The following is a 25,996-nucleotide window of genomic DNA, read 5'->3' on the forward strand; positions in this document are numbered from 1 at the left end:
ACGGCTAAGAATAAGATCACGTGGATCAACTTGTGTGTTTCTGGGGTGCCCCTGCCTCCGTATATAAAGGACTAAAGGGGGGGTGCGGCCGGCCTAGGAGAGGCGCGCCAGGAGAGTCCTACTCCCTTTGGGAGTAGGATTCCCCCCCAATCCTAGTTGGAATAGGATTCGCGGAGGGGGGAAAAGAGAGAGAGAGAGAGGCCGGCCCCCTCTCCTTGTCCTATTCGGACCAAGGGAGGGGAGGGGCGCGCGGCCCATCTAGGGCTGCCCCTTCTCTTTTCCATTAAGGCCCACTAAGGCCCATATAGCTTCCGGGGGGTTCCGGTAACCTCCCGGTACTCCGGTAAAATCCTGATTTCACCCGGAACACTTCCGATATCCAAACATAGGCTTCCAATATATCAATCTTTATGTCTCGACCATTTCGAGACTCCTCGTCATGTCCGTGATCACATCCGGGACTCCGAACAAACTTCGGTACATCAAAATGCATAAACTCATAATATAACTGTCATCGTAACCTTAAGCGTGCGGACCCTACGGGTTCGAGAACAATGTAGACATGACCGAGACATGTCTCCGGTCAATAACCAATAGCGGGACCTGGATGCCCATATTGGCTCCTACATATTCTACGAAGATCTTTATCGGCCAGACCGCATAACAACATACATTGTTCCCTTTGTCATCGGTATGTTACTTACCCGAGATTCGATCGTCGGTATCTCAATACCTAGTTCAATCTCGTTACCGGCAAGTCTCTTTACTCGTTCTGTAATACATCATCCCGCAACTAACTCATTAGTTGCAATGCTTGCAAGGCTTAAGTGATGTGCATTACCGAGAGGGCCCAGAGATACCTCTCCGACAATCGGAGTGACAAATCCTAATCTCGAAATACGCCAACCCAACATGTACCTTTGGAGACACCTGTAGAGCTCCTTTATAATCACCCAGTTACGTTGTGACGTTTGGTAGCACACAAAGTGTTCCTCCGGCAAACGGGAGTTGCATAATCTCATAGTCATAGGAACATGTATAAGTCATGAAGAAAGCAATAGCAACATACTAAACGATCGGGTGCTAAGCTAATGGAATGGGTCATGTCAATCAGATCATTCACTTAATGATGTGATCCCGTTAATCAAATAACAACTCATTGTTCATGGTTAGGAAACATAACCATCTTTGATTAACGAGCTAGTCAAGTAGAGGCATACTAGTGACACTTTGTTTGTCTATGTATTCACACATGTATTATGTTTCCGGTTAATACAATTCTAGCATGAATAATAAACATTTATCATGATATAAGGAAATAAATAATAACTTTATTATTGCCTCTAGGGCATATTTCCTTCAGTCTCCCACTTGCACTAGAGTCAATAATCTAGATTACACAGTAATGATTCTAACACCCATGGAGCCTTGGTGCTGATCATGTTTCGCTCGTGGAAGAGGCTTAGTCAACGGGTCTGCAACATTCAGATCTGTATGTATCTTGCAAATCTCTACGTCTCCCACCTGGACTAGATCCCGGATGGCATTGAAGCGTCTCTTGATGTGCTTGGTTCTCTTGTGAAATCTGGATTCCTTTGCCAAGGCAATTGCACCAGTATTGTCACAAAAGATTTTCATTGGACCCGATGCACTAGGTATGACACCTAGATCGGATATGAACTCCTTCATCCAGACTCCTTCATTTGCTGCTTCCAAAGCAGCTATGTATTTCGCTTCACACGTAGATCCCGCCACGACACTTTGTTTAGAACTGCACCAACTGATAGCTCCACCGTTTAATGTAAACACATATCCGGTTTGCGATTTAGAATCGTCCGGATCAGTGTCAAAGCTTGCATCAACGTAACCATTTACGATGAGCTCTTTGTCACCTCCATATACGAGAAACATATCCTTAGTCCTTTTCAGGTACTTCAGGATGTTCTTGACCGCTATCCAGTGATCCACTCCTGGATTACTTTGGTACCTCCCTGCTAGACTTATAGCAAGGCACACATCAGGTCTGGTACACAGCATTGCATACATGATAGAGCCTATGGCTGAAGCATAGGGAACATCTTTCATATTCTCTCTATCTTCTGCAGTGGTCGGGCATTGAGTCTTACTCAACTTCACACCTTGTAACACAGGCAAGAACCCTTTCTTTGCTTGATCCATTTTGAACTTCTTCAAAATTTTGTCAAGGTATGTGCTTTGTGAAAGTCCAATTAAGCGTCTTGATCTATCTCTATAGATCTTAATGCCTAATATGTAAGCAGCTTCACCGAGGTCTTTCATTGAAAAACTCTTATTCAAGTATCCCTTTATGCTATCCAGAAATTCTATATCATTCCCAATTAGTAATATGTCATCCACATATAATATCAGAAATGCTATAGAGCTCCCACTCACTTTCTTGTAAATACAGGCTTCTCCAAAAGTCTGTATAAAACCAAATGCTTTGATCACACTATCAAAACGTTTATTCCAACTCCGAGAGGCTTGCACCAGTCCATAAATGGATCGCTGGAGCTTGCACACTTTGTTAGCTCCCTTTGGATAGAATGCGGGTGGGGAGACCGCGGCGGGCGGCGTGGTGTGTGGTGCAGCGGGGCCAGGCAGCCCCGTGTGGGTGTAGAAGGGAGCTTAAAATAGGCCGCCCCGGTGTAGTAAAGCCGTGAGTGACTGGCTGCCGGGCACTGCTGGCACCCAAATCCGAGAGGCTTAGACTATGGATCGCTGGAGCTTGCACACTTTGTTAGCTCCCTTTGGATCGACAAAACCTTCTGGTTGCATCATATACAACTCTTCTTCCAGAAATCCATTCAGGAATGCAGTTTTGACATCCAATCTGCCAAATTTCATAATCATAAAATGTGGCAATTGCTAACATGATTCGGACAGACTTAAGCATCGCTACGGGTGAGAAGGTCTCATCGTAGTCAATCCCTTGAACTTGCCGAAAACCTTTTGCGACAAGTCGAGCTTTGTAGACAGTAATATTACCGTCAGCGTCAGTCTTCTTCTTGAAGATCCATTTATTCTCAATTGCTTGCCGATCATCGGGCAAGTCAACCAAAGTCCATACTTTGTTCTCATACATGGATCCCATCTCAGATTTCATGGCCTCAAGCCATTTTGCGGAATCTGGGCTCACCATCGCTTCTTCATAGTTCGTAGGTTCATCATGATCTAGTAGCATGACTTCCAGAATGGGATTACCGTACCACTCTGGCGCGGATCTTACTCTGGTTGATCTACGAGGTTCAGTAGTATCTTGTTCTGAAGTTTCATGATCATCATCATTAGCTTCCTCACTAACTGGTGTAGGTGTCACAGAAACTGTTTTCTGTGATGTACTACTTTCCAATAAGGGAGCAGGTACAGTTACCTCGTCAAGTTCTACTTTCCTCCCACTCACTTCTTTCGAGAGAAACTCCTTCTCCAGAAAGTTTCCGAATTTAGCAACAAAAGTCTTGCCTTCGGATCTGTGATAGAAGGTGTATCCAATAGTCTCCTTTGGATATCCTATGAAGACACATTTCTCCGATTTGGGTTCGAGCTTATCAGGTTGAAGCTTTTTCACATAAGCATCCTAGCCCCAAATTTTCAGAAACGACAACTTTGGTTTCTTGCCAAACCACAGTTCATAAGGCGTCGTCTCAACGGATTTTGATGGTGCCCTATTTAACGTGAATGCGGCCGTCTCTAGAGCGTATCCCCAAAACGATAGCGGTAAATCAGTAAGAGACATCATAGATCGCACCATATCTAGTAAAGTACGATTACGACCGGACACACCATTACGCTGTGGTGTTCCGGGTGGCGTGAGTTGCGAAACTATTTCATAATTTTTCAAATGTACACCAAACTCGTAACTCAAATATTCTCCTCCACGATCAGATCGTAGAAACTTTATTTTCTTGTTATGATGATTTTCAACTTCACTCTGAAATTCTTTGAACTTTTCAAATGTTTCAAACTTATGTTTCATTAAGTAGATATACCCATATCTGATTAAGTCATCTGTGAAGGTGAGAAAATAACGATATCCGCCACGAGCCTCAATATTCATCAGACCACATACATCTGTATGTATGATTTCCAACAAATCTGTTGCTCTCTCCATAGTATTGGAGAACGGTGTTTTGGTCATCTTACCCATGAGGCACGGTTCGCAAGTATCAAGTGATTCATAATCAAGTGGTTCCAAAAGTCCATCAATATGGAGTTTCTTCATGCGCTTTACACCGATATGACCTAAACGGTAATGCCACAAATATGTTGCACTATCATTATCAACCCTACATCTTTTGGCTTCAACATTATGAATATGTGTGTCACTACTATCGAGATTCAACAAGAATAGACCACTCTTCAAGGGTGCATGACCATAAAAGACATTACTCATATAAATAGAACAACCATTATTCTTTGATTTAAATGAATAACCGTCTCGCATCAAACAAGATCCAGATATAATGTTCATGCTTAACGCTGGCACCAAATAACAATTATTTAGGTCTAATATTAATCCCGAAGGTAGATGTAGAGGTAGCGTGCCGACTGCGATCACATCGACTTTGGAACCATTTCCCACGCGCATCGTCACCTCGTCCTTAGCCAATCTTCGCTTAATCCGTAGTCCCTGTTTCGAGTTGCAAATATTAGCAACAGAACCAGTATCAAATACCCAGGTGCTACTGCGAGCATTAGTAAGGTACACATCAATAACATGTATATCACATATACCTTTGTTCACCTTGCCATCCTTCTTATCCGCCAAATACTTGGGGCAGTTCCGCTTTCAGTGACCAGTCTGCTTGCAGTAGAAGCACTCAGTTTCAGGCTTAGGTCCAGGTTTGGGTTTCTTCTCTTGAGTAGCAACTTGCTTGCTGTTCTTTTCGAAGTTTCCCTTCTTCTTCCCTTTGCCCTTTTTCTTGAAACTAGTGGTCTTGTTGACCATCAACACTTGATGCTCCTTCTTGATTTCTACCTCCGCGGCTTTCAGCATCGCGAAGAGCTCGGGAATAGTCTTATTCATCCCTTGCATATTATAGTTCATCACGAAGCTCTTGTAGCTTGGTGGCAGTGATTGGAGAATTCTGTCAATGACGCAATCATCTGGAAGATTAACTCCCAATTGAATCAAGTGATTATTATACCCAGACATTTTGAGTATATGCTCACTAACAGAACTGTTCTCCTCCATCTTACAGCTATAGAACTTATTGGAGACTTCATATCTCTCAATCCGGGCATTTGCTTGAAATATTAACTTCAACTCCTGGAACATCTCATATGCTCCATGACGTTCAAAACGTCGTTGAAGTCCCGATTCTAAGCCGTAAAGCATGGCACACTGAACTATTGAGTAGTCATCAGCTTTGCTCTGCCAGACGTTCATAACATCCGGCGTTGCTCCAGCAGCAGGCCTGGCACCCAGCGGTGCTTCCAGGACGTAATTCTTCTGTGCAGCAATGAGGATAATCCTCAAGTTACGGACCCAGTCCGTGTAATTGCTACCATCATCTTTCAACTTTGCTTTCTCAAGGAACGCATTAAAATTCAACGGAACAACAGCACGAGCCATCTATCTACAAACAAGCATAAACAAGCAAGATACTTATCAGGTACTAAGTTTCATGATAAATTTAAGTTCAGTTAATTTACTTAAAGAACTCCCACTTAGATAGACATCCCTCTAATCCTCTAAGTGATTACGTGATCCAAATCAACTAAACCATGTCCGATCATCACGTGAGATGGAGTAGTTTCATTGGTGAACATCATTATGTTGATCATATCTACTATATGATTCACGCTCGACCTTTCGGTCTCCGTGTTCCGAGGCCATATCTGTATATGCTTGGCTCGTCAAGTATAACCTGAGTATTCCGTGTGTGCAACTATTTTGCACCCGTTGTATTTGAACGTAGAACCTATCACACCCGATCATCACGTGGTGTCTCAGCACAAAGAACTTTCACAACAGTGCATACTCGGGGAGAACACTTCTTGATAATTAGTGAGAGATCATCTTATAATGCTACCGTCAATCAAAGCAAGATAAGATGCATAAAAGATAAACATCACATGCAATCAATATAAGTGATATGATATGGCCATCATCATCTTGTGCTTGTGATCTCCATCTCCGAAGCACCGTCGTGATCACCATCGTCACCGGTGCGACACCTTGATCTCCATCGTAGCATCGTTGTCGTCTCGCCAAGCTTGTGCTTCCACGACTATCGCTACCGTTTAGTGATAAAGTAAAGCATTACAGCGTGATTGCATTGCATACAATAAAGCGACAACCATATGGCTCCTGCCAGTTGCCGATAACTCGGCTACAAAACATGATCATCTCATACAATAAAATTTAGCATCATGTCTTGACCATATCACATCACAACATGCCCTGCAAAAACAAGTTAGACGTCCTCTACTTTGTTGTTGCAAGTTTTACGTGGCTGCTACGGGCTTAAGCAAGAACCAATCTTACCTACGCATCAAAACCACAACGATAGTTTGTCAAGTTGGTGCTGTTTTAACCTTCGCAAGGACCGGGCGTAGCCACACTCAGTTCAACTAAAGTTGGAGAAACTGTCACCCGCAAGCCACCTATGTGCAAAGCACGTCGGGAGAACCGGTCTCGCGTAAACGTACGCGTAATGTCGGTCCGGGCCGCTTCGTCCAACAATACCGCCGAACCAAAGTATGACATGCTGGTAAGCAGTATGACTTATATCGCCCACAACTCACTTGTGTTCTACTCGTGCATATAACATCAACATATAAAACCTAGGCTCGGATGCCACTGTTGGGTTTCGTAGTAATTTCAAAAAAATTCCTACGCTCACGCAAGATCATGGTGATGCATAGCAACAAGGGGAGAGTGTGGTCTACGTACCCTTGGTAGATCGACAACGGAAGCGTTTGGTTGATGTAGTCGTACGTCTTCACGGCCCGACCGATCAAGCACCGAAATTACGGCACCTCCGAGTTCTAGCACACGTTCAGCTCGATGACGATCCCCGGACTCCGATCCAGCAAAGTGTCGGGGAAGAGTTCCGTCAGCACGACGGCGTGGTGACGATCTTGATGTACTACTGCAGCAGGGCTTCGCCTAAACTCTGCTACAATATTATCGAGGACTATGGTGGCTGGGGGCGCCGCACACGGCTAAGAATAAGATCACGTGGATCAACTTGTGTGTTTCTGGGGTGCCCCTGCCTTCGTATATAAAGGACTAAAGGGGGGGTGCGGCCGGCCTAGGAGAGGCGCGCCAGGAGAGTCCTACTCCCTCTGGGAGTAGGACCCCCCCCCCCCAATCCTAGTTGGAATAGGATTCGCGGAGGGGGGAAAAGAGAGAGAGAGGCCGGCCCCCTCTCCTTGTCCTATTCGGACCAAGGGAGGGGAGGGGCACGCGGCCCATCTAGGGCTGCCCCTTCTCTTTTCCACTAAGGCCCACTAAGGCCCATATAGCTTCCGGGGGGTTCCGGTAACCTCCCGGTACTCCGGTAAAATCCCGATTTCACCCGGAACACTTCCGATATCCAAACATAGGCTTCCAATATATCAATCTTTATGTCTCGACCATTTCGAGACTCCTCGTCATGTCCGTGATCACATCCGGGACTCCGAACAAACTTCGGTACATCAAAATGCATAAACTCATAATATAACTGTCATCGTAACCTTAAGCGTGCGGACCCTACGGGTTCGAGAACAATGTAGACATGACCGAGACATGTCTCTGGTCAATAACCAATAGCGGGACCTGGATGCCCATATTGGCTCCTACATATTCTACGAAGATCTTTATCGGTCAGACCGCATAACAACATACGTTGTTCCCTTTGTCATCGGTATGTTACTTACCCGAGATTCGATCGTCGGTATCTCAATACCTAGTTCAATCTCGTTACCGGCAAGTCTCTTTACTCGTTCTGTAATACATCATCCCGCAACTAACTCATTAGTTGCAATGCTTGCAAGGCTTAAGTGATGTGCATTACCGAGAGGGCCCAGAGATACCTCTCCGACAATCGGAGTGACAAATCCTAATCTCGAAATACGCCAACCCAACATGTACCTTTGGAGACACCTGTAGAGCTCCTTTATACTCACCCAGTTACGTTGTGACGTTTGGTAGCACACAAAGTGTTCCTCCGGCAAACGGGAGTTGCATAATCTCATAGTCATAGGAACATGTATAAGTCATGAAGAAAGCAATAGCAACATACTATGATGTGATCCCGTTAATCAAATAACAACTCATTGTTTATGGTTAGGAAACATAACCATCTTTGATTAACGAGCTAGTCAAGTAGAGGCATACTAGTGACACTTTGTTTGTCTATGTATTCACACGTGTATTATGTTTCCGGTTAATAAAATTCTAGCATGAATAATAAACATTTATCATGATATAAGGAAATAAATAATAACTTTATTATTGCCTCTAGGGCATATTTCCTTCAGTTCCTGGCTGGGGCGACGAACTGCTAGGAGGAGTTCAGTCACCCTTCTCTCTCTCTCTCTCTCTCTCTCTCTCTCTCTCTCTCTCTCTCTCTTTCTCCGATTTTTCCCCCTGCTACCCTGGGGGTGGCTAGTCCTATTTATAGGCAAAGGCCCTGGGCCTCTTCCCAAATATTGAGCGGGAAGGGCGCCAACAATTGGCCATTTTGAAGGGGGGCATCTGGTACACTTATCCTGACTAAAGTTGGTCCTCGCCTGCCAAAGGCTCTGGTGGTGACGATGGCTTGGGCTCCACAATGACTTCCTCCCTGCTGTTGGGCTGGTCTTGGTCTCGTTGCACCAAAACGGGTGCCTTTGCTTGATGCTCTCGCCTGCGCTTGCTCCCTTTGCACCAAAGAGGAAAGGAGGACACTGCGCGGGCTGACGCCCGCCTAGCACCCTTGGTCGTCATGGCTTGCGTCATGGGCACATCGTGAGGTACCCCGCCTTGATCTCTTCGCCTCCTTGCGAGCCAGCCTGATGAGGCCGTGCCTGAGGAAGCTCTGTGTCGTCCGCCCCGCGAGGCTTGACCCCTCGCGAGGGTCTTGGGTCTGTGTTGATGAAGATGGGCCGTGCTGGGCCCCTCCTCGAGCCACGCCGCAGGTCGCAGGCAGGCAAGTCTGGGGACCCCCGTTCCCAGAACACCGACAGTAGCCCCCGGGCCCAAGGCGCGCTCGGACTTGGCCGTGTAGGGAGGCGAAAGGGCAAGTGTGAAGCGTCGCGGGCCCTAACAGCCTGCGGCCTTGGGCGCCGCGTGGCGGTTGATTGGACGTGGGCGTCTCCACTTCCCCACGGCGCCTCGGCAACTGCTCGGATTGGACAAGTCCCTACATGCAAAGCGGGTCATGATTACCTGTGATCATGGGGGCCGACGGTTGGCCCTCGCCGGTTATAAGTACACATCGATGCGCGCCCCTCCGGTTCATTCGCCCTTGCTTCTCCTTCTTCATCATGGCCCCGTCGAGGAGGTTCTCGGCCGCAGAGAAGGGGAAGGCTCGCCAGGTTGAGCCTGCCTCTCCCCCGCCCAAGCGCGGCCGAGGGCGCCCTCGCAAACATCCTGTGGCCACCACGGCAGCTCCCCGCGGCCGTGGAGACAATTTCCAGCACGGTGACGGGCGGACTACTGCGGCCGGGGGCGCGCTTCGGTCGCGCGTCCCCCTAGGCCGCGCTTTCGCGCTGCGGAGGTGCTGCCAGAGTTCGTTGTGTGGTCGGCGGAGCCGACTAGCACCCGGCTTCAACTTCCTCGCTTCCTCCTTGGCGAGCTCCCGGCCGGCGCCCCGGGCGGCCTCTGGCTTCAGGCAGACGGCTGCTGCAGCCAGGCCTCATGGGCTTCACTGGAGGTCTCCGCAGCCGGGAGCCTGGCCTTGACCCGCGGTTGGCAGACGTTTGCCCGCGCGCGTGGCCTGAGCCGTCGGTGCACCCTGCACTTCAAGTTTGACGGCGATGCCACCCTCTACGTGAGGGTGTTTGGGGAAGATGGTCGCCGCGCAGGGTGCTGCCCTGAGGACGACGACCACGGTCGGGAACCTAGCCCCAGCGATGATGGAGAGGACAGCACTCGCGTGATTGGCGGCGCTCAGGGTTCCCCAAGCTTCACCGGTTCTTCTTCAGGCGGCGACTCTTCTAGCGATGGTCGCGGTCAGCCTCCACGCCGTCGTACCTTCTTGGAAGGTGGTAGCGTGTCTGCCCGCCGTCGCGCTTCGGTGAAGCGCGAGAGGGAGTCTGCCTGAGCCCCGGAGGCAGCTCGAGCCTTCCCTGCAGGCCGGTGTGAGGCGAGCTGCGCCTGATTTGTTCTTTCTTTTCCTTTTTCCTGCGTAAAAAAGACAGTAGCATGGAGCCCCGCGGGGGCGTGTTTGGGTTATTGTTGTTAATCATCGCTTTGCTTCCATTATCGTGCCTTCCGGCTACGTGCCCGCGCGTGGATAGTTCCCGGCCCCAGTCGTGGGGGGCGACCGACCCAGGCCCTGTGTTCGTGTCGCGGTGCCCGTGGGGCACGGACTGGAGGGGTGCTCCTGTAATGGACCCAGGTCGCGAGACCTTTGAACGACTAGGGCAGGAGCACTCACGAGGGTGCTTGGCTGCCCCCCTCGCGAGGCCTTGCATAAGAGAAATCGAGGCAGGAGAGTGAAAAAGTCGAAGAACCACGAGCCAAAGACGGCAACAACTTCAATAAAACTTCGAATGAGAATGAACAAGCCAACTGCGGAAAGCAAATGAAAAAGCCGCGTCCGGCACCTAATCTAGTCTTCGACGTCTTCTCACCAGCGCGGAGGTAAGTGCTGCCACTGGGCGTGGAAGGGAGCCCCAGGGCCTGAGGTCGGCGCTCCTGAGACTGGGGCGTGTACAACCCCAACTCATTATTACGTGAGAGTGTCACGGGCGGCGAGCTTCACAGGCGTTGGCCTTCTTCACAGGCTCCGGGCCTTTCTTGGGGGAAGCAGGCTTCACGGGCGTTTGCCCTCTTCACAGGCTCCGGGCCCTTTCCAAAACGCGACAGCTTCACAGCCATTCGCCTTCTTCACAGGCTCTGGGCCTTTTCCAAAACATGACAGCTTCACAGGCATTCGCCTTCTTCACAGGCTCTGGGCCTTTTCCAAAACGCGACAGCTTCACAGGCATTCGCCTTCTTCACAGGCTCTGGGCCTTTTCCAAAACGCGACAGCTTCACAGGCATTCGCCTTCTTCACAGGCTCTGGGCCTTTTCCAAAACGCGACAGCTTCACAGGCATTCGCCTTCTTCACAGGCTCTGGGCCTTTTCCAAAACGCGACAGCTTCACAGGCATTCGCCTTCTTCACAGGCTCTGGGCCTTTTCCAAAACGTGACAGCTTCACAGGCATTCGCCTTCTTCACAGGCTCTGGGCCTTTTCCAAAACGCGACAGCTTCACACGCATTCGCCTTCTTCACAGGCTCTGGGCCTTTTTAGGGGTAGAACCTCCGGAGGTGCTAGATGTTTCATGCGTTCTGGACCGGCACCCCCTCCTGAGTCTCCAAGCGCGTGGAGCCGGGCCTGGAAACATGAACAACCTTGAACGGGCCCTCCCACATGGGAGAGAGCTTATGCAGTCCCTCCCTAGAGAGAACCTGCCTGAGCACGAGGTCTCCTACCTCGAGAGTTCTGGGGCGGATGTTGCGGCAGTGATATCGTCGCAGTGCTTGTTGGTACCTCGCCACTCGCAGCGCGGCTTCTCGGCGACGTTCCTCCCCCAGCACGAGGTCCATCCCCCATATGGCATCCTGCTGCGCCTCATCGAACGCCAGGACCCGCGCGGAGCGACGTCTGACCTCGTGAGGGAGGACCGCTTCAGCTCCGTAGACCAGGAAGAACGGGGTCTCTCCAGTCGGCTTGGTCGCGGTTGTGCGGATGGACCACAACACGGACTGAAGCTCGTCGTACCAACCTCTGCCGCAGGCCTCCAGCTTCTTCTTGAACGTCCTGGTCTTGAGGCCCCTCAGGACCTCTGCGTTGGCTCGCTTGGCCTGGCCGTTGCTTCGGGGGTGCGCCACCGAAGCGTAGCATATCTGCGTCCCAAGGTTAGCACAGTATGTTTTGAAGAGGTTACTGGTGAACTACGAACCGTTGTCTGTGATGATGCTGTTTGGCACACCGAACCGGCTCTGCCCCTGATGAACTTGACCGCGGAACCCGCGGGGATGGTGCGGACGGCCTCTACTTCAGCCCACTTGGTGAACTTGTCCACAGCGACGTAGAGGTAGCGGTAGCCCCCTGGCACCCGAGGAAACGGGCCCAGGATGTCCAGCCCCCAGACTGCGAATGGCCACGAAAGGGGTATAGTCTGCAGGCCTCCTGTCGGCTGATGGATCTGCTTGGTGTGGAACTGGCAGGCCTCACAAGCTTTCACCAGTTCGACGGCGTCATTGAGTGCGGTGGGCCAATAAAACCCACTGCGGAACGCCTTGCCGATGAGGGTCCGTGATGATGAATGATGTCCACAGTCTCCGCCGTGTATATCTTCCAGCAGTTCCTTTCCTTGCTCCCTGGAGATGCAGCGCAGGGATACATCGTTTGGTCGCTTCTGGTAGAGCTCTCCATCCTTGATGCAATATGCCGTGGCCTGCCATGCCACATGCTCTGCTTCCTCCTCCTTCTCTGGCAGGGTCCCTTGTGTTAAGTAACTCTGGAGCTCCGTGATCCAGCACCCCTCCTGAGGTTCCATCGTCAGGAGCAGGCGTGCTCCTGAGGCCGGGCCACAGACCGGGGATCCCGAGGCAGGTGGCTGGGGGAGCTCCTCACGAGGCTGAGCCATGTTTGACAATGACGGCAGGGCTGAGGGCTTGAAGAGCCGCTCCTCGAAGACGCCAGGCTCCTGAGGTAACCGCCTGGACGCCCGTTTGGCGATGTCGTCGGCCTCCTGATTGGTGCCACGGGGCACATGCTGCAACTCCAACCCCCAGAACTGCTTCTCCATCCTACGGACATCCGTAAGGTAGGCTTCCATGTGCTCATCTTTCGGCTCGTACACCTTGTTGGAGAAATTGACAAGGAGCTGCGAATCGCCCTTGATGGTGAGGCGTTTCACCCCCAGGGCAGCTGCGGCCTTCAAGCCCGCTATTAAACCTTCATACTCCGCTATGTTGTTGGAGACCTTTTCACCTTGCTGGAAACAGAGCTGTACAGCGTAGTAGAGCTTGTCCTAAGTGGGCGATATAAGTACCGCCCCAGCCCCAGCGCCATGCCTGGAGAACGCCCCATCGAAGTACATGACCCAGCCTTCTGGCACCTCGCTTCCCGGGGAGAGGGACCGATCCTCGTCGGCCTTGAGGCCTGGTGCCTCCGTCCATTCTGCCACAAAATCCGCTAATGCTGCTCCCTTGATGACTCTGGTCGTGCTGAATTCGAGTTGAAACGCTTGCAGTTCTATGTTCCACTCAGCGACCCTTCCAGCTGAGTTAGGGCTCCTGAGCACTCTCTCCAGGGGGTATGACGAGACGACCTTGATGGGGTGACCCTGAAAATAGTGCCGCAGCTTGCGCGAGGCCACCAGTAGCGCAAGGAGGAGCTTCTGAGGCATGGGGTACCGTGCCCTCGCGTCCCGCAACACCGAGCTGACGAAGTACACTCGGTGCTCAATGAGGTTGGGTGCGTCGGTGTTGGTGGCGCCCTCCGGAGACCATGGTGCCTCCTGAGGCGATGAGGCCTCATGAGGCTGGCCATCTGGGAGAGGGGCCTCTTCCGCCTCCGGTGCACTCCTCTGCGGCGGCCGATCCTCCTCAGCCGTGGTGGCGGTTTCTGTGGGCCTTCCTTGTTCCTGTTTTGCCTTGTCCCGGGATGCTGCTGTGGTTTTGATTCGACGCTCCTCCCTAACCGCCACCAGGGCTGCGCTGGCGGAGTAGGGAGTGGCGGCGAGGTAAAGCACCAGGGGCTCTTGAGGGCGCGGAGCCACCATGCCCGGAGGGCTGGTCAGGTATCTCTTGAGATCCTGGAACGCCTTGTCGGCCTCTTCAGTCCATTCAAAGGTCCCCTTTTTCTTCATTAGCTGGAAGAAGGGCAGCGCTCGCTCCCACAACTTGGAGATGAAGCACCCTAGCGCGGTCACGCGCCCAGTGAGCTTCTGCATTTCTCTGAGGGTCTTTGGCGGGCTCATGTCCTCGACCGCCTTGACCTTTTCCGGGTTAGCCTCGATGCCTCGGTGGGACACGAGGAAACCCAAGAGCTTGCCCGAGGGGACTCCGAACACACACTTCTCTGGGTTGAGCCGCAGGTTCACTGCATTGAGGCTCGCGAAGGTTTCCTCCAGGTCTTGTATCAGGGTCCTGGCCTCCCGAGACTTCACCACGATGTCATCGACGTAAGCCTCAACATTCTTCCCGAGCTGCGGGCCCAAGGTGATGTGCATCAGCCGCTGAAAGGTCTCCCCTGCGTTACGTAGCCCGAATGGCATGCATGTGTAGCAGTACACCCCACACGGGGTTAGGAAGGCTGTCTTTTCGACGTCTTCTACCGCCATCTTGATCTAGTGATACCCAGAGAAGGCATCCAAGAAGCATAGCAGGTCGCATTCTGCGGTGGAATCGACGATCTGGTCGATGCGGGGGAGCGGGAACGGATCTTGCGGGCATGCCTTGTTGAGGCTGGTGAAGTCGACACACATGCGCTCCTTCCCTCCCTTCTTTGGCACAACGACAGGGTTGGCCAACCAATCCGGGTATTGGACCTCGCGAATGACCCCAGCGGCTTCTAGTTTGCGGGTCTCTTGGACGATGAAGGCCTGCTTTTCTATGGACTGCCGCCTTGCCTTCTGCTTCACAGGGCGCACGTTGGGGCACACGTTGAGGTGATGCTCGATTACGCTCCTTGAGATCCCCGCTAACTGGTCAGGCTCCCAAGCGAATACCTTCTTGTTTGCGCGCAGGAACCTGACCAGAGCCTCCTCCTGCTCGGGCTCGAGGTTGGCGCCTATGGTGAAAGTGGCATGGGTCGACCCATCCTCATCGACGGGTATCTGCTTGGTTTCTGCCTTGTCTTGGGTGAACAACTGTTTCTTCTTGGCGGGTACAGCCCCCTTGGGCTCGGGGGTCTCCGAGTCGGCGGGCTATGCCGACGCCGCCGTCTTGAAGGCGCGCTTGAGCACTTGCAGCGCGTCTCCGGTGTCCCCGTGCACGGTGAGGACACCGCTGCTCCCGGGCATCTTCATGATGTTGTACACCGCTGCTCCCGAGGATGGCGTTGTAGGGGAGGCCGATGGGGGCGATGTCGAAGTCGACCAGCTCCGTGCGAAAGTTGTTGTATGTGCCGAAGGTTACTGGGAGCCGGATCTGTCCCAAGGAGCTGGATGATCCGCCCCCAACGCCTGAGAAGGGCCGGCTGGGTTGCAGCTGTTCTAGGGGTATGCAGAGGAGGTTGAAGGCCTCAACCGAGAGCACGCTGAGGCCCGCACCGCCATCGATGAGAGTTCTGGTGACGGCCACTTGGCAGATGGTGGCGGTGCACAGCATGGGGAGCGCACCCGAGCAGGCCGAGTTGGAGGGGTGGTCCTCCGAGCTGAAGGTCAGGCCGGCCTTGGGCGCCGCCCGGTCCGGGAGAGCCCCCTGCCGCGTGGAAGCGGCGCTGACCCGGCGGATGAACGGCTTGACGTGGTGACTTGTAGGCGGCGCCTGCGAGCCGCCCAGGAGGGCCGCGACGACCGGGGGTGTTGGTGTAGTGTGGTGGGCGGGGAAGAGGCTACGGAGCTCTTCCCAAGAGGCCACGGAGGCTGCCGGCAGGTGGAGCAGCCATGCGCGCGGAGCGCCAGTGAGGGCCATGGGGAGCCAGTTGGCCATGACCCTATTGTCACCTCCAGCTTCGAGGATGGCCTCCTCGTACGCCAGCAAGAAGGCCAGCGGATCAGTCGCGCCGCCGTAGCGCGGCGGCGTCGTTGGCTTGAACTTGTCCGGCCACCGTACCCGTTGCAGGGCTGGGGCCAGGGCTCGGAGCCCCCCGGCCCCCGTGCTGGCGCCAGCGGCCGGAGCGGGCGATGCGCTACTCATCGCGAGGCAGGCCGTGGCGGTGGCGGAAGGGAAAACTCCGGTGCACCCCTACCTGGCGCGTCAAATGTCGGATTTCGGGTTCCGGCAGACCCTTGAGGTTCGAACACTAGGGTGCGCGCGGAGATTTCGCCTTCTACCTACATGCACCCCTCCGCCTCGCTAAGATCTAAGCTATGGAAAGAACAGCACAAGAGACACAGGGTTTATACTGGTTCGGGCCACCGTTGTGGTGTAATACCCTACTCTAGTGTGTGGTGTGGTGGATTTCATCTTGGGCTGATGATGATGAGCAATACAAGGAAGAACAGCCTCGCGAGGGTCTGTTCCTGGCTGGGGCGGCGAACTGCTAGGAGGAGTTCAGTCACCCTTCTCTCTCTCTCTTCTCCGATTTTTCCCCCTGCTACCCTGGGGGTGGCTAGTCCTATTTATAGGCAAAGGCCCTGGGCCTCTTCCCAAATATTGAGCGGGAAGGGCGCCAACAATTGGCCATTTTGAATGAGAACATCTGGTACACTTATCCTGACTAAAGTTGGTCCTCGCCTGCCAAAGGCTCTGGTGGTGACGATGGTTTGGGCTCCACAATGTCCTCCCTGCCGTTGGGCTGGTCTTGGTCTCGTTGCACCGAAACGGGTGCCTTTGCTTGATGCTCTCGCCTGCGCTTGCTCCCTTTGCACCAAAGAGGAAAGGAGGACACTGTGCGGGCTGACGCCCGCCTGGCACCCTTGGTCGTCATGGCTTGCGTCATGGACACATCGTGAGGTACCCCGCCTTGATCTCTTCACCTCCTTGCGAGCCAGCCTGATGAGGCCGTGCCTGAGGAAGCTCTGTGTCGTCCGCCCCGCGAGGCTTGACCCCTCGCGAGGGTCTTGGGTCTGTGTTGATGAAGATGGGCCGTGCTGGGCCCCTCCTCGAGCCATGCCGCAGGCCGCAGGCAGGCAAGTCTGGGGACCCCCGTTCCCAGAACGCCGACAGTTGCATGTCTGCTATTGTCCACGCAACTGCAAGTATCACTTCCGACTGCAACTGCATGTATGATACTGGCCATGCAATTGCAAGCGTCGCCCCTGATTGCAACTGCAGTTCTTCTACTGACCACACAACTTCGAGTGTCGCCCCCGACTGCAACTGCATGTTTTCAACATGTCCGCAACTTAGTGATGATTTTGATCGGATAGGGGCCAGTTGCATGTTTGCCACTAGGCACACAAATGCGAGTGTCGCCCCCGACTGCAACTGCATGTCTTCGACACGACTGCAACTCATCGGTGTTTCGTTGGAGGGGGGTTGCATGTCTATCACTGGCATGCAACTGCATGTATTTCAACATGTCCACAACTTAGTGATGATTTGTTGGGGAAGTGGGTAGTTGCATGTCCACCACTAGGTACACAACTGCAAGTGTCGCCCCCGGTTGCAACGGTGTGCCTTCCACGCGGTTGCAACTCAATGGTGTTTTATTACAAATTGTGGAATCTAGTTGCATGTCCGCGCGCCTCAACGTGCAACTGCATGTACTGCATTTCACATGCAACTACAAGCGCACCAACTTAACTATGCAGAAGGATTAGAAGTGTGTGGTGTCCCGATATGTGTGTAATTTATTGATTTATATCTTTTATTGTATCATTGATTGCACACCCGCTGGTTGCACGTAATTGCATTACGGTTATATGTGTGTAGAATATCTTTTTGTTTAAATACTTGTATTTTTTTCGAATGCAGATTTGGTGAATATCGTTCCACGCGCATCCCTTATGTAAATTAAAAAACTAGAAAAACAAAAAAAATCTGATTTTGTTTTCTAACATACATAGTCAATCAGTATACTTGCATATGAAGCTTCACGAAAAAATGACATCCATGGAAATTCGGGCAAAAGTGACAAAATTGAAGCTACATTAAAAATCACTATTTGATGAATAGTATGGTCTCACTTGTATTTTTTTCACTAAGAATACCACATGTGTCAATACCTCAAAATTTTAGAATTTTTAGTTTCTTTCTAGTATTTTTTCAAATTTACTATTCACACGGGTGCGTGTGGAACCATATTCACCTTTGTATTTATGTATTTTTTTTTCTCTAATATAAAATCACCATAAGCTGTATGCCCATAGCTCACACGGTCACACCCAACTACAAGCAGCATATACAAGGATTTTTTGGCGAACAAAAAGAATACAAGATTTTGAACACAAGAAAGCTGATCACTTGTCGAGCTGACGCTAGTTAGCAAAATACACTTAGAAGGGCAGTGGTACATCCCAAGTACGTACTCCTACTAGCAAGAGAAAAACAATCCGGCAACTATGTAATGGTGCGCAAGAGAAAAGGTGAGGCGAAAGCCCAGTACGGGACCAGGCCAGCCCATCACGAAGACAAGAAATAATAGTTTCAGACAAAATAATAAAGCCTGGGAAGTACACATGCTGATGTCATCAGTCGAAGTCTCGGTCAACTGAGACCTAGACAACCCTATTAGGAAAGATAGAATAGCGTAGGATATTATTCTACCCTTGCCTTGTACCTCAAGATGATCATGTACTTCTATATATGTGTCCACGAGGCTCAAGCAATACAACGAACAATTCCACCAATCCATCCATGCCGGTCTTTGTCACGCTGTTGGATTCATTATCGCCTACTTCGAGCACCGCAGCCGCGCTCCTTCTCTAGCCGCCACCGCCGCCTCCTTAGGCCGCTGCCGCCGCTGCTCTTCTTCCGCGGCTCCAAGGCGACTACCTCGACTCCGGCGACCCCCGACTCGACACCGACCATGGTGTTCTTCGCATGACTACCTCGCCTATGGCTACACCACCTACGCTCTCGGCTACCTCGACAAACGGCATAAAGGGCTACCGCCTTGCTTGAGCAACCTCGTCGGTTTTCTCTCCAGCCACGACTCCGCGATGCATCAATCGTTACGACTGTGGGGGGTGTCCATCGGCTTACCTTCGGATTCTTCTCCAGTCTCACCGTCTGCGTCGCTACCGTTGTGACTGCAGGGGATGTTGAGTATCATGATTATTAGGAAAGCTAGGATAGCGTAGGATATTATTCTACGTTGCCTTGTACTTCGAGATGATCATGTACTCCTATATATATGTCCACGAGACTCAAGCAACACAACGAACATTACACCAATCTCTCTCTCCACTACTAGAAAAAGGGCTGCTAGTGGCGCACCTGTTTTCGCTACTAATGGCGCACTACAGGTGCGTCACTAGCACCACGCCATTAGATTTTTTTTTACTAATGGCGCACCACCGGTGCGCCATTAGTAGCAATTTTTTTCAATTTTTTTTATTTTTTTTCAAATTTATTTCAATTTTTTTTTCTTAATCTCGAGTCAATATGCTTAATCTCAGGTCAAACTTCCCAAAAGGTCACCCATCCTCATACTACTTCAGCCCAAGCACGCTTAACTTCGTAGTTCTATCCAACCCCAGCACCACCTCACTTCACAGGCACTTGTTGATATATCTATCATATCAATTCTATTAAACCTTACTGATGTCTAGGACTTAGTTCATGAGTATGATGAAATTTTGAAAAAATATTTCAAACTTTCCGGTCATATTACGTATCATATTTTTAAAAATAATTCAATTTTTTTTCGAAACCAATTTTTTCCTGTTACTAGTGGCGCGCCTAGCATACGGTGCGCCACTAGTAAGTTTGAATTTTTTTGCCTCCGGATCTTAAAAGCCCCGTAACTTTTTTCTGTTAGGTTTTTGGGGATTTTGAAAATATTTAACGGGGTTCCGTAAATTTGGATGTAACTTTTCGAGTAGGTGATTTTTCATATAGAAAACTTTTTAATCCGAGTTCGTATGCAAAAGTTATGCCCATTTTACAAATTCCAAAGAGATTTTGCAAATAAAGTCAAAATTCATATTTGTAAATTTTTCCAACAACTAGACCACATATCACATGGGAAACTTATTTTCTTCACCGTGGGAGTAATGCGCCATTACTAGTTTAATGGCGCACCACACCCACGGTGCGCCATTACTAGTTTTGAAAAAAAATAAAACAAATTCTGAATTTTTTGAAAAAACTTAGTAATGGTGTGCGCCATTACTAGTTTTAACTAGTAATGGCGCGCCAGGACTGGTGCGCCATTACTAGTTTTGAAAAAAATTAAAAAAAATTTAAAAAAATTACTAGTGGCGCATCGTGGATGTGGTGCGCCGTTACTAGTTTAACTAGTAATGGCGCACTATCCACTGGTGCGTCATTACTAGTTTTGAAAAAAAATGAAAAAGAAAATTTGTTACTAATGACGCACCGTGGATGTGGTGCATTTGGACACTAATGGCGCACCTACACATGGTGCGTCATTAGTATATACTAATGGCGTACCACATGTCTGATGCGCCATTAATGGTCATATCATCTATAGCCCTTTTCCTAGTAGTGCTCCCTTCTAACACTCCTCACTCATCGGCCATCGGCGACCACGCGCTGCCGCCGGCATCCCCTACCGAGGTCAGCCTCTCCTACGGTGCGGCGGCTGGATTGGAGGAGGGGTAACCCTTAGCGGTGGAGGAGGCTTCACGGCGTAGGAGTTGGCCGCCAGGGCGAAGTAGATTGTCACACCTGCACCTTCAGTTCAGAGCTCTGAAGCTGCAGCGGACTGAAGAGCAAGACGGACTCCCTCTGCTCCAGGGCGGAATCGAAGGCCGCGTGCCAAGTTCCAAGTGTGGGCCACCTGGGTGTGTGTTATATGAGATGCGCCTGTATCTCTTCTCTATCTCTATCTCTCTATCTCTTCTCTATCTCTATCTCTATCTCTATCTCTACTCTCTACCTAATATTAAAGGACGCGTCTAGGTAGCGCCTGGGCGCCTGGGAAGGTTACCGAGCGGCTGACCAAAAAGGTAACACTTAGTCCCTCCACTGACAAAAAAGGAAGGTCAGCAATTCCCCTCCCCGCGCAAAAAAGGAGCTACCAACCGCCGCCCCCGCGCGCGACAGCTGGCCCTGGGGATCACGTGCACCCGTCCTTCCGTCCCTCCCCACCCCACACCATCTGCTTCTCCCCCACGAAAGGAGAAGAAATCCCCAAGGGGAAAAGCTCCATCGGCAGAAAAAGTCATGGTGGCTCCAAAAAATTAAGAAGAGAGGGAGAGAGGGGAGAACAAAGGAACAATCAAAAGCTGTAAGGAAATGAGGAGACAAAGATTGAAGAATTTACCAGGAGGATAGAAAAAACAGGTGAGACATCTGCCTCCTTCTGATTTGCTTCTTCTTCCATTTCCTCTTCACATGAACTGGCTAATTGCCCCTTTTAGGGCCTCTTTGATTCGTAGGATTTTAAAAACATAGGAATAGGAAAAGTGTAGGGTTGGAGTGGCATGCCCATTTGAATCCTGTAGAATTAGCGATGATTGTTTGATGCCACGGGAAAAACAAAGAAATTGTAAAAAAAAGGTTCGAGTGGATGTTAAATTTCCTATGAAATGTAGTACAGATTTCATAGGAAAAATTCCTATGGGATCCAATCCTATGAATCAAAGGACCAACATAGGAAAAAATCCTAAGGATTTCAATCCTCCAGAAATCCTATAAAATTCCTTTGAATCAAAGAAGCCCTTAGCTGGTTACCTTGAACGAGCAATTCATGGAGAGTTGGGGAAGACTGGACAACACAAGGATTGCGTGGGGGGTGTTTGCACAGAATATGTGCAAATCAGTATGCTAGTTGGTGCAACTAAACAAGTTACAGAAGCCAACTGTATCCACACTATGCATTAAAAACTGAACTAAAAAACAAGAAAATTTGGTTGGGGGGGAGTTGCACCAGATTAGGTGCAACTTTATGTTGCTTTCGTGCAACTATATCAATTGCAGCACCAGCACCTGTAGCCATAAAACATGTGCAAAAAAGTGTGCACACAAACATTTACTAATACATATCCATACATAAAAAAGTTCTTCAAAAGCAAATACTCCCTCCGTCCCAAATTACTCGTCGTAGAAATGGATGTATCTAGAACTAAAATACATCTAGATACATTCATTTCTGCGACGAGTAATTCGGAACGGAGGGAGTAGTTCTGACTTCAAACACTCCAATAAGAAAAACACAAATGAGGAAAACAAAAACTGTTCTGGTCAATAGCTATACAAATATCCTTCAAATATAATTGCCAAACAATTGATGTAGTCATCATCTTTTGAAGTACATTTCGAAGTATCAGCAGACCTGGCCTATTATGTTCAATTTGCAGTGATCTGCCATGTCATTTCCCCTCCTATGAGACCTGCACAATGTACATGGAAAAAAATCCTGAGAAAATCAAAATTGTGCAAGTTTTATGGTACTTTGTGCAACTTGAGTGCATCCTGTATGCAACTAGCATCCCTACTCTATGCAAAAACGGGTGAGTTGGGTGTTGGAAGTAAGGTTTCCCTACCAAATATGACTATAGACACCTGACACCTGACTGCCTGCCACACAGGGGGTATCTGCAAAAAGCTCCAAAAAAAGTTATTGTGACCAACCTAAAGTGACCAAGTGTGCAACTATGATGTGACTATATGCAACTGTCATGCAGCTATCTGCAAATACCATACCCCTGTGCTTAGTGTGCAACTACCATATATCTCTGGTGACAACCTAAGCATAGCAATTGTGCAACTACCACATGTCTCCGTGCAACTATCAAATGTCTACACACCATTTCATAAATCATTTGTCGGCAAACCTAGGAAAAAAAGCATGTGTGCAAACAAATATAAAACATTTGATTAGAATGACAACTCACTTGAAGCTTGCCAAACACACTGGGAGATATCATGTCTTTCTTTATAATCTTCCTGATAAGATTCTTATCGAAAGCATTAGCTCGATAATCACATACACTTACTCCCACATCAACATCGAGCGCATCGAGATAAAGGATCTGTCACACAAGGATCACCAAAAAAGAAAAAAGAAAAAGAACATGTTAGCAAACATGCCAGAAATGGGAAAATAAAAAAAACAGCAAGGTGGTTTTTGTGCAACTGAATAAGTAATGGGTGCCAACTCAAATACAGCATGAGCCATCTGACAACAAAAACTTGGTAGTTCTCTAAATAAATTGCACCAATACAACAAGAAAGGAACATAAAAACTATGGACTCCATAAAAACTATGGACATCTGAACAATGTACACAAGAGGGAACATAAGAAAAATAGAATAGGATTTACATGATGGACACGATTCAGGTAAATATATAACTTTAAATAAAGAAACTGCCAGCATCAAAAGAATAAGGTGCCACCTAATACAAACATTTTCATCTGCCAGGAAAAAGCAAAAAAAAGTAAAGAGCTGCCAACTACTACCAATTAAATGTGCAAAAGCAAGGCTAGAAGTTGCCAACTACTATTCATTACATATGAACTGTTATTATTTTCATGGGAAAAAGAAGATGACCCAGCATAAATGATGCCAACTACATTCATTTTCAGATAAAATAAACTTCCATAAAAATTACTGCCAACAACATAAATGATGCCAGCTACATTCATTTTTCATGTGCATCAACAAAAAGGGGTGAGAACTGCCATCTACTACCAATTTAATGTTCTACTGGGAACATTTACAAAAGAAAAAAATGTATATGAATTATACCTCAGCAGCTGCTGTGGAGGATGAACCACCTACATCAGTTGCTGCGCCTTTCGCTTTGCATCTTTGACATTTTACAATTCGGTACTAGTCACCACCCTCTGCCTACAAGCATGACACACAGGAAAAAAACAGGACAGCAAAAATTAGTGAGAAAATGAATAAACATCATTACAAATGTTAGTGCCTAGTTCTCATACTGAGGGAAAACACCTGTGTAGGCTAACCTAGATTCTTACCTCAGCTTCATCAACCTCATCCCCACCGCCGGAACTGCGAGAGATCCGCTGCGCAGCCCTTTTCCGTTTCCGCCGATTAGGCTGCACGACATTCCCCTCCATGTGACAAAAAACAATAGAACCAATTACTAAAAAAAATGAGCACAGGTGCATAGCACAAAACATGCTTCCTCAAAAAAGTCTTCCTAAAAACAATAACATCACCAATTACCCCTCCTTTTGCTTCTACCGGTTTCTCCTTCTGCATCCATTTTCACTGCAAAAACAGGTTATGCACAAAGAGCCAAAACATTCTGGTTGCACATATCATTTCTTTCAATTGCACACTAAAGAGCATGTAGTTGCACACACTCACAAAGGCAAAAAAAAGACAAAAAATCAAAATGAGCCAACTGCATATTGTTTTGGTGCAACTCACACATATACACATGCCAACTGAATACAACTCAAATCGTGATTAAAGCAGAAAAAAGGACAAAAACACCAGAATCAACAAAGTGGATAAAAACCGCATCCAAAAGTGGATCAACCACTGTCGCAAAAAATGTGCGTACATAGTCAAACAACTAGTTGCACATATCAGTCCTTTAATTTGGCAAAACTGAAATAAGCCTATAGTTGCACATACTCACAGGGACAAAAGGGAGAAAAAGAGGTGTGCCAACTACATATTATTTTCGTCCAACTCATAGAACTAGACATGCCAACTGAAAAAACATATAAGTTGCACATACTCACAGGGACAGAAGTGGGAAAAAGAGGTGCGCCAACTACATATTATTTTTGTGCAAATCATAGAACTACACATGCCAACTGAAAAAAACCTATAAGTTGCACATACTCACAGGGACAAAAGGGGGAAAAAGAGGTGTGCCAACTACATATTATTTTCGTGCAACTCATAGAACTACACATGCCAACTGAAAAAAAACTATAAGTTGTACATACTCACAGGGACAAAAGGGGGAAAAAGAGGTGCGCCAACTACATATTATTTTCGTGCAACTCATAGAACAACACATGCCAACTGAAAAAAATATATAAGTTGCACATACTCACAGGGACAAACGGGTACGCCAAACTGCATCTTATTTTGGTGCAACTCATTCATATACGCATGCCAACTGGATGCGCCTCGATGGCAATTATGCAGAAAAAATGCCAATGACCCGAAATCGACAATGTGGATATACCGCATCTACCAATTTATCAAACAAATCAAAGTGGGATCGAAAAATGCACATATATGGTTTGGGGTGAAAACGTCAAATCAACCTATTTCGCCGAATCAAACTGACCAAAAACAGCACTGGATCCTCCCCTGTACCTACGTGATGAAGATGCGCCTGTCTGAGACGAGATCTAAGCTACAAACAACCGGAGGAAAAATCACCGAGACAAAACTGTACACAAAAATCATGGCAACCTACTGGGAACTACTAGTCACCGTGCTGTAGACACTACCTCCCCGCCGACAAGCATCAACAACCCCCGAGCATCCCCTACGACGGAAAACGACAAGGGGGAGAGATTGACGGAGGGCGAAGACCGTACCTGCCGGTGACGAGCAGCGGATGCAACACGCCCCCTACACGGCCGAAATCCTCTGGGTCGAGGGGAGCGGCGCTCGACGGCGGAGAGGCGTCTGGCCATGGCAGAAGATGAGCCGCGACGGCATCGGAGGTTGGAGACTGCTTCCTGTGGCGGCTCATGGTTGCGCGAAATACACGATGCCTGCTGGGGTGGCGGTGGGCAGCCGCGACGGGAGCTCGGCGACGGCGAGTTGGAGTCGTCGAGGGGCGGCACGAGGGAGGACGCGGGGTGCGCTGCGGCGGTGGTTAGTGGAGGAGAATGGTCGTGGGGCTCGGGACTGGATCAGATTTGTTTTTCCTTTTTTTTTCCAGCGGAGAGATGGACCGAGCGTTGAGGTTGTCGTGGGCTGTCGCGTAGCGCGGCCGCTCGATCTCCCCAAATAGTGCGCGTGCACTATTAAGATTTCAGGAATATTAAAAGGAGGATTGTTTCTCTAATTATTTTGGTTTACCGTGGGACCCAGATTATTTTCGTCCGTCGTCGTTTCGTTTCTCGTTCGTCCCGATTCTGCCAGAAAAATTGCA

The 25,996-nt window shown here is 49.2% G+C and overlaps 1 long non-coding RNA gene across 3 annotated transcripts; it reads right to left on the reverse strand.

The window, feature by feature from the left end:
- Positions 1–22,095: 22,095 nt before the first annotated feature.
- Positions 22,096–25,774, reverse strand: LOC125545456. 3 transcript variants are annotated; one of them, XR_007300040.1, is made up of 6 exons: positions 25,434–25,774; positions 23,880–24,135; positions 23,644–23,745; positions 22,788–22,925; positions 22,437–22,488; positions 22,096–22,283 (listed from the first exon to the last, which is right to left on the reverse strand). It is a non-coding gene; the product is annotated as an uncharacterized LOC125545456 (long non-coding RNA). The 3 variants fall into 3 exon arrangements; XR_007300038.1 differs by having other exon boundaries at positions 23,880–25,774; XR_007300039.1 differs by lacking the exon at positions 22,437–22,488 and having other exon boundaries at positions 23,880–25,771.
- Between the last annotated feature and the right edge of the window lie 222 nt (positions 25,775–25,996).

This window comes from Triticum urartu, chromosome 3, assembly GCF_003073215.2.
Source record: "Triticum urartu cultivar G1812 chromosome 3, Tu2.1, whole genome shotgun sequence".
NCBI classification, from domain to species: Eukaryota; Viridiplantae; Streptophyta; class Magnoliopsida; order Poales; family Poaceae; genus Triticum; species Triticum urartu.